The following is a 16,238-nucleotide window of genomic DNA, read 5'->3' on the forward strand; positions in this document are numbered from 1 at the left end:
TTAAATACCTGAAATTCAGGTTTTTGTGACCAATGAGCGTTTTCACGCTGCAAATGCTGTAGAAACCTGCTCCTAGGAAAACCCGGCTTTAGAGCCGTAATCACCGACATGGTTAAAACTGTAGTAACAATTTTTGGATAAGAGATCAACATAGATTGGTTAAAAACCTGAATTCAACCAATCCGTGTCGATCTCTCATCAAAAAATTGCGACGCCCCGGTTGCCCAACCTAGTTGACGATTTTACAACATTTCTACTAAAAATGACTAGTTGTGTTGCTCTCTCCGCACTAAACTTTCAATATTCTAATTTCACTCGCACTTTCACCAGTGAACTGCCGAATCATTTCCCACACGCTACACATATTTAAAAGCAATAAACCGATATTAAAAGTAAATTTAATTACGGAATAAACGCAAACAGCAGGAAGCCCGACTCGATAATAAACCCTTTCAAAAACGAAAAAAAAAAAAAAAAAAAGCAACGGCTAATAATATTGTCTTTATAACGGGGGAGAATGAAAAAAAGAAATCCACGAGGAGTTAATTCAAGGAAAAATTTCACAATAACGAGATTCACGCCTCATTAAGAAGCTTCATGAGAGGAAACGTTGTGAGAGAGAGAAATAAGCTTCTCTTTTTTTTCCCCCCCAATTAAGCTATTCACGGGGAAAGCAAGGAGTGAAAATTAGGTGAAATATTTAATGAAAAATAAAAAGTCTCTCTTAAAAGAGAATTTTTAACGAAACGCTATAACAAGAGATTATTAATTTTCTATCAGCACTTTTTCGAAGTAATATCGAAAAGCTCTTGTTTTCTTTCTTCCATTAACCATAACATAAATGTGCCCCAAAAATTCATCAAAGTCATAGGAAAATTGAAAATTTCTCAACTCTCTTCAAGCCTGACATTTAATTTCCCAGATATAAGAAATATTTTTGCACAACAACTCATAAATAAAAGAAAATCCACTACATGCATTTTATGAATCCTCTATAATGAAATTTTCCCCATTTTATTTTTGTTACTGAAATATCAAAAAAAAATAATTCAATTTCTATGAAATTACTCGCAGGAAATATTAAATACAGGATGCCTCCGCAAATTGGCAAATACAGTCGAATCCCGTTTCAACGAATACCGTTATAGGGAAAATCTCGTTTTCACAACAACCTGGAATTCCTTTATAACGAAGCGAATTCTCCGATCTCTTGGGAGTTCGTTATAACCGGATTCGACGGTAGTTCAAAATTCATTAAAAAAATTAAAGGAATTGGTATATTTTTGATTGGGTTTATGAAAAAGTTATTCTCACTAAAGTGGATCTTTTTTGGACATGGGAAACAAATTTAGTTGCAATTTGTCAAAAAGAGGGCGCTGCACGAAAGCTAATTTATCTGAAAACCGAATTTATCTTAAACGGTATTTGGACCTATAACTTTCTTTAATCTCTCCTGTGTCCGAGACTTTTGTAAACCGACCGACGACGATTCGTGGCTGAGATACACATAAAGCAACTTCACTAATATCAGCATCACAATTAGGGCCGCAACTAGATGTTTGGTCACCCGGGGCAAGTGCGCATTTTGACGCCCCCTTGTAATGTTGAAGGAGTGGTTTGAGAATAAAATTTGCGCCCCTCCCCCTGGACCAGCGCCCGCGGCACGAGACCCACCTGCTCCTCCTTAGTTGCGGCCCTGATCACAATGAAAACCTTATGCAAGCGCCAGCAACAGGTAAATTCAGAAATTAGCTGATAATCGAACAACACGCATTTTTTGGGATTCTGATTTGCATATTTTAAGCGATTTGCTTCCGCGCATCCTCTATCGACAAAAATTTGAACTTTTTTCCCGTCCCTAAAAAAATCCTTCCCCACCTCCGTCAGAATAGCTTGTTAGCGAACCACAATATATAGCATTCAAATATACCAATTCTTTCAGTTTTTATGGATTTTAAACTATTGGGAAACCCTATATTTTGATATAGGAAAAAGGAAATAGTTTTCGCACTAACAAAATTTTCTACTATAAAATCATTTTACCATAACCACCAATAAACTGAAGAACATTTATTACCGATCCAGCTCCGTACACCCACATTTGGTGGATCAAATAGTTCCCAGACTGACTAATCGAGTAGCGTCTGGGCTGATGATGTCCGGACATCTCTTTTTCTGCTCGCTACCCATCCATACAACCCCCCCCCCCCCCGAGATACACGTAATAGGAACAGCCGGCGACTTCGAGCATTTGTTTTTTTTAAGCTGAATGTTGGGAGCAGTTTGCAAGAAGCTTCCATAGTAACGACATCAATATTTATGTTCGTATGTATACTTGTGCTGTCCTTAATACTCGGTACTAGTATAAAAGGACTTGACAAATCGAAAACAAAAATTGGCTTCAGCCAAATTTCCTAGGCGAGCCAATTTTCCTCTCTCTCTCTCTCTCCAGGAAGACAGCCAAAATGATTTTTTGTGCCTTTTCCGGGACTTGGTAAATTTTTCCCCCAATGTTCAGAATATTCTGTATTGTCCTCCAAGTTGTCGTTAGTCATCAAGCATGGACAATTTAGGCACCAATGCCATTTTTTTTAGCTGCCCTGTAGAGGCGGGTTTAAGGTGTTGCCGCCTGTGAATTCAGAAATTTTGTCGTTCTTCTCATTCTAGTATAATTTTTCTTTTTACTTGTCATTCTTCGAATTTCTCGCCGTCCTGAGCTATAGCCAGCTCAGTGCGACTCGGGGGTCACTTACATGCTTGAATTCTTTCGGTCGCTCACTGACCTAGTCACTCACATGCTCGCACGGTCTCTAGGTCACTCTTTAGGCAGGGCTTTACAAGCGCCAAGTCACCATGGTGACTAAAATCGATATTGGCGCCTAAAACTTTATAATACAGTATATGATTGCTAAATCAGAGTCTACGTAAGGCCGGGATTACACTATAAAAGTTTGATGAAATTCCTTTTATAAAAAAATTTAGCCAATAAAGCTCATAGGTTACATTCGAGCAAATGCAACCGATAATCTTATTGGTTGAATTTTTAGTTTCATAAAAGTACTTTTAAAAAACTTTTATAGTGTAATACCCGCCTTAGAATACCAAAAACATTACGATTTTATGTGTCTTCCAACATGGAAAAGAGTCATTAAGTATTGAAAAATTCGAAAAAAACCCAATTATTTAGCATTGTTTTTATAGGGGAAACTGCGCAAGAAATTTGTCTGGCCCCTAAATCTTTTTTTCATTTTGTCAAGCCTTTAGACTGCGCTCACTGACCTGGTTTTTTACTCTTTTGGTCCCTTCCCATGCTTGCACACTTTCTTGGTAACCAACTCCTTTGGTCCTCTCACCTCACTGACCTGGTTACTCGCTCTCTGTCACTCACATAGTTGCACACTGTCTTGGCCATTCGTGCCCATTCACATGCTTGAACGCTCTCTAGGTCCCTGACTGACTTAGTCCCTCGCCCTCTATAGAAGAGGCAGATTTATGGTTTTACCCAGCTTCTCTCATTCTACTAGAGTTTTCTTAACCCCTCATTCCTAAAATCTGCCACACTCCCTCCTCCTTCGAAATTTCAGCCTTGGGCTAACGCTCACTTAGCCCCCACCCACCGTAAATACGCCACTGTTGTCATGGCAACCTGATAATCCCTGGTGAATGCATCTCGAAAATCTGTCAGTTTACAACCTCCATACTGCCAATGATTGGCGTCGGAGACCGGGGGTGATGCTGAAGCCATAGTATTTTGCGCCCCCAGAATTTATTTAGAAATCAAATGCCCTCAAACTTTCGCCACCCGTGGCTACCTCGCCATGACAACATTTATTCATGGCTCTCCTCCAGAATAGTATAAAAAAAGAACCACTTCCATGCACTGAACAGACGATCATCAAAGTCTACAGCTCGCCACGACGTACACTTTGAGACACATTGCCCTGCATAATGGAACTCAAGCTGAGAACACCCAAGGATCTAAAACACTTCCGACAACCCCTGCATGCTATATTGCTAATACGCGCAAGGCAAGTGAACTGTATATAATCCAATTATACGTACCTATACGCATTTTAAACAAAAAACGTTTTCGTTGTAAAGTAAAAACTAAACACCATCTCCTCCATCTCGTAAAAATTCGCTGCATCGAGATTATTCATTAGCGTCGCGAGGCAACCCTCGCGTGCAATTAAATATGCATATTTTTAATTATTTGAACTCGAGTAATTAAAACACTCTGGGATTTTCCCTTCATTCCTTTCCCCCCCCCCCCACTCTTCTTTCCTTGTATCTTCTCCACTCAATTTTTGAATCGATATATATCAGTGCTATGCGGTCTTTACTTCTTCTCCCCGGATGTATCGGAATTCTTTCAATTAGCGGTTATTTTAATTAAGGAACAAACGGGAGTTCTGTCTTCAAAGCACAGCAGCGTTTTCATTCAATCAAAAAAAAAAAATCAAAATTACACAGAAAAATTCTCTGATTTTAATAAGAAAAACAAACCATCCGATGAATTTAGTGGAAATGAACACGCAATTATTTATGTTTAACGGGGCTGGGCGAATCCCAGGCGCCATGGCGACTGAAAAAATTTACACTGGCGACTAAAATTTCGTTTGTGTAGTTACGAAATTGCAAGCTGAGAGGAGCAAAAAAATGTTTGGAATTTACAGCAGGGCATATCTGCCAACATGAAAGAGGGTCGCTATGCCCTGAAAAATTCAAAAGTAGCATTATTTTGGACCTTTTTCTTAGGGTAAAAATTTATAGAAGTGATAATTCACTTCGATATTAATTGGTGATAATTTTTGGATTTGTTCAGCTCTGACTTACATAACACGGAAATTCAATCATCTGACATTTTTTACTTCAAAATATGGAAGAGACAGATAGCAGCACCACTACAAACACCAAAATAGGCAAATTTCCCAACAAAGTGGCTGAAAAACAATTCGATACAAGATTTACAATTATTCAATGTATTTTTCCATCATCCAATATTATGATATACACTTCAACTGTCAATACCCATTAACGATTATGTACATAATATTTTTATTGTATAAACAATTTTAACTAATATCTATTACTATGTTGGCAAGTTCAGACTTGGAAAAACCTGGAATTGAGAATTGTCTCCAGTACGTAGATTTAATTGTATTTTTGTTATCTGTTGAGCCCATAGAGGGCACTAACTTACGCAATGATAAGTTAAAATCTCAGTGATATATTGTGATAGCTGTATTTCAATTCAATTTTCACTCCCTTTTCATGACTGCTTTATTCATATTGATCCTTCATCAGTTTCAAATATGCAAACTATACTTAAACGGTGTCAAACCGCAATGGAATTGTTCCCAGCATAACCGAATACCCCCTTAATCGGAAATCGTGTACTGGAACAGTTGATATCCGTTTACGCGAGGCCGAATGTATATGCTCGGCACCAAATTGTTTTTTGTTTATTTTCGACTCGTCGAGCCTTGGCCATACACCCACATTAAATCCACACCAAAACCACGCTATTTTTTCGTACATACTTTCAATACACCGATCAAAAACAATTCCTTTCCCAATTCGAATTTCATACCAGCTTCTCCATTGATCCCAAAACTATTCAAAAGTTATAGCACCACAATAAATGACGAAAGAGAAATATACGATATAAAGGTTAAAAGAAACCGTTAAACAAAAACCGTTTTTTGAACCGTGACCGGTGGGCGAAGTTTTGCGCCCATTGAATCGACGCAAAATCATAATAAATGGGGGAAAAAAATATAAAACGTGCTCCACTGATACAATAGCGCGCCGTGGGAAAAACAAACGTCCATTTTCCAACAAGGGGAGGCGGCTTTTGTTTCACAATTCAATAAGAAGCTTTTTTTCTTCTTCTTTCAAGCTTTTCCTAACACTTTCAATGACTTTCTAAAAAAGCTAACGATGATGAAATGAGTCCCTTTTCATATTTTCTAAGAAAATAAAACAACTTTTTCATATAGATACGGAACAAAACGTTTCAATAAAAATGGATGTGGTGTTCTGACACTGTATTGTGATGAAATTAATACTCGTTTATCAGAGGTTGAAATCACTGATATTCACCAGATTCACAATTATGGACATCTAGTTAATTAAAAAAAAAAATTAAAATGTATACAGAGGTGACCAAATCCCAGACGCCAGGTCGCCACGGAAACTAAGAAATTGGTATTGGCGCCCTAAAAATTTTCTTTGTGCAGGCACAACGTGTTTGGAATTTATAGCAGCATATACAGATAAAAGAGGGCCAGTATGCCGTAAAAAACTCAAAGGAAGCGTTCGTTATTTTGAACTTTTTACTCCAAGTAAAAATTTTTTTCTGGCACTTGGATTTCTTTGCGATTCGTCCAGCCCTGTTATATTATATGTAACTTAGTTCGTTCTGGACTGGAGTATGCCGTGAGGTTTTGGACACCATTCCTACCATAGACAGATAAGACTAATGGAATCTTATGACGTGACTTATGAATTAAAGACAGATAGATGGTTATATCTATGATTGCTACATAGGTACATTGAGAGGGGTACAGAGAAAAGCTACGCGTGCTCTTGTTGGCACACAAAGGCTTGAGCTATGAAGAAAGACTTGCTCTCTTGAATATGTTTACATTGGAGTAACTACCGCAAGTGTCGGATGGGATATGATCGAAGTGTTTAAAATATTTAAAGCGATGGACCATGAGTTATTAATTCACCGTCAATCAACTGCTTCGACAAGGGGACACTAGTATCGTTCAGTGACCAACAGACCTACAAATGGCACAAATATTCGATCATTACACTTTACATCTGAAATATAGATGGCGGCATTTGAAAATCAGTCAACATTAGATACACACGCAGACTGTTAGGTACACACACGTACACTTCCGGTACTACTCACTAGGTAGTAAATTCCCCATGGCGATAAACCCGAGTTGTGCTCCCAGAGAGAGTTTTCTCAAATAGGGTTGTTAATAAATGGAACAGCTTATCACCGGAGGGGTCGTAAATTCTAACACTATTGACACGTTTAAATAGTGGGATGAATCGAGAATCGGAATTTCGTCAATGGAACTATCGAATCTGGACAAAAACGAAAAAACTTTCTGGATAACACCGAAATGAACTTGGGGGAAAAAAAACGTCATTGTCTCCACCAGGAATCACAATCAGGAACTCTTGCAATCCGGGCAGGCGCACTGATTGCAAAGAGGTCGCGAGTTCGATTCCCCGAGAAGACAAACTTTTCTTGCCCAAGTTCACCTCGGCATAATCCCCAAGCAGAATATGCCGAAATCTGCAACGTACGTCGCGGAGCAGAGTGCGAAAAATCAAATCTAGAAGAGTTTTTCAGGAAAATGTAGAAAACACTGTATTATGAGGATTTTTACTGCAGAACATTTCCAGTAGCTGAGAACTCGTTGCAGAACAATGCAAAACATTCTGTTTTGGGAGTCCCAAAGTAGAATATGCCAAAAACCACGGAGTACGTCACGGGACAATCAGTGCTGCTGCAGAACAATTTCGAAAAATGGTATTGAAAACGCTATTGTGGGAATTTTTCCCGCAGAATATTTCCGAATCAGCTGAGGGCTTGTTGCAGAACAATGCAAAACATTCTTTTTGCTTTGGGGAGCCGAGGTATCACTACATTTCACATCATGAAGTTATGTGTGCCACATGAAATTTGTGATTACACCACACCACATTCAAAAGCACACACGTGAGCAAAATCCACAAAAAATGCACTTGGAGAGAGATACATTTAAGGGGGTTAGTGCACAGAAATTTTCCAAAAAACACATTTTCCAATTTTTAAGCACTATGAAATTCTCTGCGACTAACTTTTAAAAGTTTTTGTTCTACATGTACTAAAAATATTTTAACAACTGCTGGCAAGCATCACACATGCTAGTAGTTTTGAGAAAAAAGCATTTTAGTCGAAGTTTTTTGTTAGATAAGGAACATTTTCTCGCGAACACCACTCATTCTTCTTGAAACTTTGTCTCTCTCAAAACACTATAGTGTTACATACTTTATTACGAAAATTTTTCGTTAAAATTTTTTTTAAATTTATGGCACAAAATATGGGTAAATTTTGGCGATTTTTGAAAAAGTTGCATGTAGTTAAAGTTAAAATTCAAGAAAAAATAACAATTAAAATCCTAAAAGCTCGTGTATGTAACACATAGTGTTGAGACACACAAAGTTTTAACACATTCGAATGAGTGGTTCAAAAAATTGTCCTTATCTAAGAAAAAAAAAATAGTTAAAAATAATTTTAGTGAAAAACATTAGCATGTGTAACGCCTGCCAGCGCAGTTTATATTAAAATATTTGAAAAATATTTGTAGAGTACAGGCAGAACAAAATTTTTAAGACGCAGAAAATTTCATAGTATTAACAAATTTAAAAATGTGTTTTTGAAAATTTGCGAGAGCACCCCCCCCCCTTTAAGGAGAAAACTCGAAAAACGAACCAAGATAGAAAAATAAAGAAATTAATAAATAGTCCACGAAAGAGTTCATATTTAGTGAAAAAACAGCAAATTAAAACATGAACACAGTACGAAACGTATAAAGCGTATGTACATAGTTCAACACAAAATGAAAGAAAAAGATGAAATTTCTGGCAGATGTCCAAACATCCGCTTACACCTGAAAAAATAAAATAAAAGTCTTGAACGTGTCACACAGAGAAAATAATTTTTCCAACGGCCTGCTGGCACTTGCTGCCAACACCAGCAATAGCAGGTAATAATAAATAGCAGAAAAGAAATTGTACAAAAAAAAAAAAAAAAAAAAAAAAAAAAAACGATGGCATGCGCAGGAAATCCGACATCTATGATAACAACGCATCATCCACCTGTTAGAAGAGAGGGTAAAAGAGGTTGACACGTTCCATTTTTTGAATAGTAACTTATTTTATTTTTTTTTTTTTACCATGTCTAGATACGGAGTTGAACTTCCAAGGACATATCAGAAAATGAATGGAGCTCTCACATGCACAAACCAACGACTATATCATGCAAATTTATTGGTGTGAAGGAATTCCAGTCGCAACGAACAAGTTTTCCGCCGTGACTTCGGAATGCGGTCTTTATCAAGTGACAACAAAAAAGCTGTCCATACAATAAATATTTAGTCATCACGGTGAAATAACTTCCTCTTATCTAAGTCACCGTTAGCTTCCAAGAATCAAGAACTGAGATTACTAGTATAGATCAGGGTTGGCAGGTTTTTGGCGCATGGTAGTTTTTGACGGTTTAAACTGTCAAAATTTGAAAATTTAAATTTTAAACTGTCAAAGTTTAAACCAAGTTTTGTCAAAAACCTCAAATATTGCTTTTCAATTTAAAAATTCCCGTTGAAAATACACAAAATCATTGCATGTAATGTTTAAAGTGACCACGTTATACAAATAATAAAAACTTAATACGATTGTAAAATAATATTCTGCTGTCTACAGAATTATTTTGGACAAGATGTGTGTATATTTTTTCTTGTAAAATATACAATTTGAATAGAGCATAGCATAAATGCTGAAGGGAAAAACTATGGAATGATTAGATATTCTTCCAAAATTTCTTCAACTGCTTATATGTGCGTATTGATATAAACCATCTGCTGTACTCTTTTCATCTTTGCCACGAAGCTGGTCTGGAAGAGATCTCGGCAACCGGATAAGTCCAGTGGCAAAGTTCTGGGGTGCGTTCATTCATTGTACTCTTTTCATAACATATAGGTGAAATTTTTATAACTTATTCTAAGCACAATAGTAGGAATGACTAAGGTTGGCTATTATATGGTATATGTTTACTATCATTTATAATGCAATGGTTTTCCAATTGAAGGTGTATCTAAACGTGAAAAACAATGCTTTGGATATCAAAGGCAGCAGCTCTACTTTGATTGGAAATAATCTTAAAACCTGATCTAAAAAAGCTTTTGACACTTGTCATGTCAAAAACCCAACCCTGGTAGATACAGAAAACACGGCGTGGTTGTGTTTCAAAAAAAGCATGTGCAACATGATAGACTGCACAGGGCGATAAAATTTGAGGGCAGCTTCAAACCCCCCCCCCTCCGCCCGGTTTCAAAAAGGTTATCCATGATACATAAAATTTTTGACTGAGTAGGGCACAAGGCTGAATACGGGCCAAGATTCTGCACTACAGTGGATAAGATGGTTGTTCCCAGATTTGACACTCGTTCACACTTTCATTTTTTTCCTAACAGGTCAATCACCCTGTCAATGGAGCCACAAGTGGCAAAGTCTTGAGAACCACTGCAATGTACTACCAAATGAGGAGATTTGATCGGCAACCAGAGGTGCTCGTGACATGTCACACAATGGTGATTTATTATTTTAATTCAGTGGTATGACAGTTAATTAGATTCAGGACTTGACAAATTGCATGAAAATCTAGGTGCCGGAACAGGGAGCCAAAATCTTTTCCCCGAGAAAAATAGGTCCAAAAATATTTATTTCGTCTTTCTCAAGACATAGTGACCCTCTTTTATGTGTGTGTAGATACGGATAAAATTAGGGGAAAAAAATCGCTGCTTCCAGACTACAATTTACACAGAAATTTTTAGGCGCCATCAAGAACTTTTTAGTCACCGTTACGACCTGGGATTTGTTCAGCCCTAGAGTAGAAAATTTATAACACTATGTATAAATTTAGGGTCCCCAGCAAAATCTGACCTATTTCATCATTGAAATATACTTCTAGTGAGATATTTGTAGTTTTAGAAATCTATAATTCTTTTAAAAAAATCAGATTTGCTTACCATTAAATACATCGAGATCATCAACCGGGTTCCAGCAATACCTTACAAATTCCTCCGATACACAAAACAGTAAAGAAAACCCTCATTTGACTTATCTCATCCCAAAATTTCATCACAATCTCCCAAACGACACACGCACACGTCCTCAGTTTTACATCTTTTCCTTTGTTGAAAAAAACGGATCAAGAATTACCTATTCACCATAAACAACATCGAAGGCCATTTTGGAGATCCCGATATATATAGATATGTGTGCGTCCATATATATACGTATATACTCACAATTTTTGAGTTACACTATATAGATAAAAATATAATTACGTTTATTGATACATTTATATTCCTCCGATCATTGCCAACACCTAATAAAATGGTATTATGTTTTTCCTTTTTTTGCTAATCATGATTACTAACTAATTTCATTGCATACACCAAATTCACCAATAAATGTCAATATCTGTGCAAATCATGACTTACACATATATCAACCTATTTGTTTATATATATTACTGCTTTCTTCCCCCCCCCCTTTCATTTTTCATTTGTGTTCATAATTCTTTAATTGTTTTCTTCTCGTTAGCTTTTCATTTTAATGGATGTATTATACGCATAAATTATATACGTACTTGATTCAACTATTGAAAATGATTGTACCCTTATGAAAGTGGTGTGTCTGTCCACCAGAAATATAATTCAAAATCTTAACCTTTTCCAAAATTTCGAATTTTTGTTTTTGGAGTTTGTTTTTTTTCCACCATAGTTTTTTTCCCCTCGTCATTTTTCCCTGATTTTCCAAGTCACTAGGAACATTGAAATTGTTCGGTCATGAAACAACAATAATTTCAATTCCCTATATTTTCTCACTACAACTGTTGGGTACAGAACCACCGATACGAGTAAAAGATTTGAGCAGGGATTGACTAATCGAAAAATATTTAGAGGGGGGCGGGGGAGAGACAACCTAATTTCTCAGGAGCCAAGCATGGTTTTTGATCCCTAGTTCAGGACTGGCAAATCCCAGGAGCCAGGTCACCGTGGTGACTACAAAATTGGTATTGGCACCTAACATTTTCTTTGTGTAGTTACTAAATTGCAGGCTGAGAGAGCAGCATATCTGAAAGCGTGAAAAGGTTCACCATGCCCTGAAAAAATTAAAAACATTATTTGAACCTTTTTCTCCAGGTAGAAACTTTTTTTCACGCCTAAATTTTTTTTTCTGGCTCCTAGATTTGCCCAGACCTGGCGTAGATAATGTGGTGTTCTTCTAGGACTTTATAATATCCCATGTTAAAAGACGTACTGTAATGAAATCAGAAAATTTTGTGTCATCCTTAGACAATTCGACAATCACATTTAGAAAATTATAAGCACCGCCCCCCCCCCGTGAATATGTCTTTGCCTCCAAGTCACTCTTTTCATCGTCCCTCGCTCACAAGGTCACTCCCATGCTCACTCACTCTTTCTTTTGGTCGCCCACTAACGTGGTTTTACGTTCTCTAGATTCCTCTTTTGGTCGTTCACGTGCTTGCACTTTCATATGCGGAGATAGACTTCTAGGCCCGCTTAGCATCTCTGTAAATACACATCTTCTTGCAGTGATAAAAAGTTCGTAATCAACAAATAATTTTGTTTACAGCCAAAAAAAAAACAAAGAGGGGTAGAACAAAATCATTAGTATAAGTTCATTTCCTCTTACAACTTCAAATAATAGAAAGAAAAAAAAACAATACCTGGACATTTTCTTTGTTGAGAAGAAAGAGGAGATAACAGAGCCTTCTTCCATTTTCCAGAGATTCTTCACCAAACCCCCACTCTGACCCTATCGCAATATTGCAATTTACTGCCATTAATGAGATGGGTTGAAAGTGAAGCCGCCGTCTATATTGGTGGCAGCCTCAAGCTCTTAGGGAAAATATCTTATCCGTATCCTCCCTCGGATTTTAACGTAGGAACGTGACAACAACCTTCACTGTGGTAGACGAGCATCTTACCACCACGCCACTCGGGCTTCTTCACATACCTATTAACACAGCGACATGGCCCTGGCCAATTTTCATCATTTTTTGCTTTTTCACGATATAAATTAACTATGGAAGGGCCCGTGAGAAGTCTGACCGCGGGGAAGCGCAAAAGATCCCCAGAATAATAGGGATTCTGTTCCAGGATGTGGGGCGATGCTCGCGTTTGTTATTATTCAAAGAAAATGCAATAAATGTAATAATGCATCATACTGACAGAAATCATTCTATTCAAAATAAATTTCTTGACTGTAATATCGTTGGAAAGAGGAGAGAAATATCCGTTCTAAGGCTGCCCGCCTTCCATCGAGAACATTTTGCGAAATAGAGGGCGTACTGCAATCACTCACTCCAAAAAGAACACACTGTACATATACCAATGTACCACGGTAAAAACATCCACTCGATTGTTTATATCCACATGAATTATCCCCTTAGCGAAGTATTGTTCGCCACTCATTGTTTGTGGTCGCTTGCTTACTCTCTAGGCCAATTATGTGGTCGCGCACATGCTTACGCACTCTCTAGGTCGCTCTTCACTCACCGCCTTGGTCCCTCGACCTCTGGCGAAAATTAATAAATAGTTTTGTCACATTTTCTCATTCTAATCTAGTCCACTTGAATATTCACTCCTAAAATTTGCCGACCTGGTCCCGCTTAGCTTCGTCCCTGCCGCCTCAATGTAAATACGCATCCGCTTGCAGTGATAAAAATGGGCCGACCCGAGGGCCTCAACAGCAAAAGGCGGCTTCATACAAATGAAATCTGTGTTAATGGACAAGTATTTCTAGCGAGATGAGGGGGGGGGGGGCTCAGAAAAATCCTTTTGACCGGTGGGGCCATGTTGCTATAAGACGGCTAAGACTGGCCCCTTCGTAGCCAGTGATTTATACCGGAGTGGGAGACCAGAAGAAAGAACAATTGATTTTTGTGGAATAACGATTAAATCCGTCATTTTCTCATGTTGGGACTGGGCCCCAAGTCCCCCTTGCTACGGCCTCGGCTCGTAGCGATGAGAAATCGTTCGCAATCAATATAAATAATTTCATGTAATTCACGAAAAATCGTGAGGGATGCCGAGACAAACCTTTTATTTCCCCTTAAAACTTCAAATAATAGGAAAAAAAAACCTTCCCCAGGACGTTGGTCTCTTTGTAGAGAAATAGAGGAGTGCGCGGAGAGCACCCCCCACCCCCTCCATCTTCAAGAGATTCTTCACATACCAACACGGTGATGCCGCGTTTGCTAATATTCAAGGAAAACATAATAAACGTAATAATGCATAATAATACTCACCGAAATCATTCCAATCAAATTATTGATAATTTTGTACTGCGGTATCGTTGGAAAGAGGAGAGAAATATCCGTTCTCCAAAGGCCGCCCTGAGGTTTTTTTTTCCTCGAGAATATTTCGTGAGATAGAGGGTGTGCTGCAACCACTCACTCACTCCGAGAGGGGAACACACTGTGTATTTTGTATGAAGGTAAAAAAAATCCACTCGATTGTTTATATCCACATGAATTATCCCTTTAGTGTATTATCGCAAGCGTTTAATAATCCAATAGGTGGCGGACGCCGTACGAAATTCCCATCACTTTATAAATTTGACTGAACTAGACGTGCAATGGCCGCCGAAACGACACACACTCACTGCCTTTTTTTTTTCCTTTCCTTTCCCTTCTCCGTTGGCGGGAGGAGGCGTGGGGGACGCCAATGAACAAGAATTGGCGTTTAGCGACACCTGGTGATGGGCAGACGCGGTCTTTTGCTGATTGGGTGGCGTCGAGAGCGCCCTCTTCAGGAGGATTTTTTTTTTTTTTTCTGAGCCAAATAATCAGCCGTGTTTGGCGATAAACACCTGTTCAAGAATGAATGCTTGTTATTTACGCCAAGTTATTTATGTGGGGTTGCAATTTTTTTTTTTTTTTGTTTAAATTTTGGTTGTAACTTTTATTAGAAATTTAAAATTAACTAATTATAAAATTTTAAAATTCGTCTTTTTTTCCCTGGTTTCTTGGATTTTCTTTTATAATTTTTTCAATTTTCTTTACTTAATTTCTCGGATTTTATTTACTTAATTTCTCGGATTTTATTTACTTAATTTCTCGGATTTTATTTACTTAATTTCTCGGATTTTATTTACTTAATTTCTCGGATTTAATTTCTTTAATTACTTGGATTTTCTTTCCTTAATTTCATGGGGTTTTTTATTTAATTTCTTGGAACTGCTTCTACTCCCTACTTAGAGTTTCTTAGATTTTTTTTTTTAATTTCATGGATTTTTTCTCGAAATTTGAATTTTTCTCGTAATTTCTAGAATTTTCTATACTTAATTTCTTAGACTTTCCTTTCTTAATTTTTTTTAATTTCTTGGATTTTTTTTCGTAATTTCTTGAGTTTTTACTTCATGTCCGGGAATTTCTTTCTTAATTTCACGAAAATATTTTTTTGCAAGCATTTTCTTCCATTTCCATTGTACGAGTTCGTCGATTTGGAGACCATGGCCTCAAGCCTTTTGGGGGGGGGGGGGGGGGTTGAAGCAGATTTATGTGCTAAGATTTTATACTGAAATGAATATGTTTTTTTGCGTAACTTAGGGAAGTATGTAGGGAGACTACACCTGCCTGCTGCCCCGGACCGTCGGGGCGAATTTGATCTCTTATCACTCTTGCAAAATCGTGGGTGCCAAAATGAGTGCGTTCCTGTGACAAAATATCTAATTGGTACATCTGCCATTCCCTATTAGCTTGTTCACTATGTTGGAGCTTAGGATATCTAGTATGTTAGCTACGTAGTTTCTGGGAGGTTTTATACCTGCTTGGGTGGAGGCGTATTTAGAAAAAAGCTTCTAGCCCGCGAATTCAGAAAATGAACGGACAAAAAATTGTCAAGAAAATTGGAGAAGGATGGCGAAATTTGAATAGTCCCGCATGCAGAGTCGTTTAAATGCATGGTCCCACCTGATCACGACCGGTGTCTTTGTGATAATGGAATCTAGACATCTATCTGGTGCTATGATTTTCTATAATAAATACGCAATTCGGTAGGCAGGTACGGCCAAAGAATCACCGAACATATCTTTGCCCGGGAACACTATCAAGACGGGCGACAGAACCAAAATCCTACTCCATGCTCGGGCCCATGCCACGTTGGCTCATCCATTAAGGCACCACTGTATATAGTCATGGTTTCAAAGATCTCGACCCTACACAGATGTAATAAAAGCAATCGGAGATGTGAAGAATAAAAAACACTTTTCGTCAATCTTCGTTTTATTTACCTGACAAAGCTAAAAGCCAATAAAAAAAGTTCATAGTTGATGTCGAACAGTTCGTGAATTGGCCAGACGAAGGCCGAAGTGGTCTAGCTCTCATATACTTAAGATTTTCACCAATACTGTAC

General features: G+C 37.8%; 1 protein-coding gene across 3 annotated transcripts in view; it reads right to left on the minus strand.

Annotated features, from left to right (window-relative positions):
* Positions 1-14,523, minus strand: part of p120ctn (adherens junction protein p120) — a 189,557-nt gene extending 175,034 nt beyond the window's left edge. For 2 of the 3 annotated variants that reach the window (XM_089250129.1, XM_089250131.1), the window contains exon 1: positions 14,132-14,488. The gene's annotated coding sequence lies outside the window, so the exon portion shown is untranslated. Of the gene's footprint in view, positions 1-14,131 lie in introns of all 3 variants that reach the window. The other variant, XM_089250130.1, reaches the window with a different exon arrangement.
* Between the last annotated feature and the right edge of the window lie 1,715 nt (positions 14,524-16,238).

The sequence above is a fragment of the Pholcus phalangioides genome, unplaced genomic scaffold, assembly GCF_987345545.1.
Source record: "Pholcus phalangioides strain wild (caught in Gottingen) unplaced genomic scaffold, Ppha-v1.0 ptg000022l_1, whole genome shotgun sequence".
NCBI classification, from domain to species: domain Eukaryota; kingdom Metazoa; phylum Arthropoda; class Arachnida; order Araneae; family Pholcidae; genus Pholcus; species Pholcus phalangioides.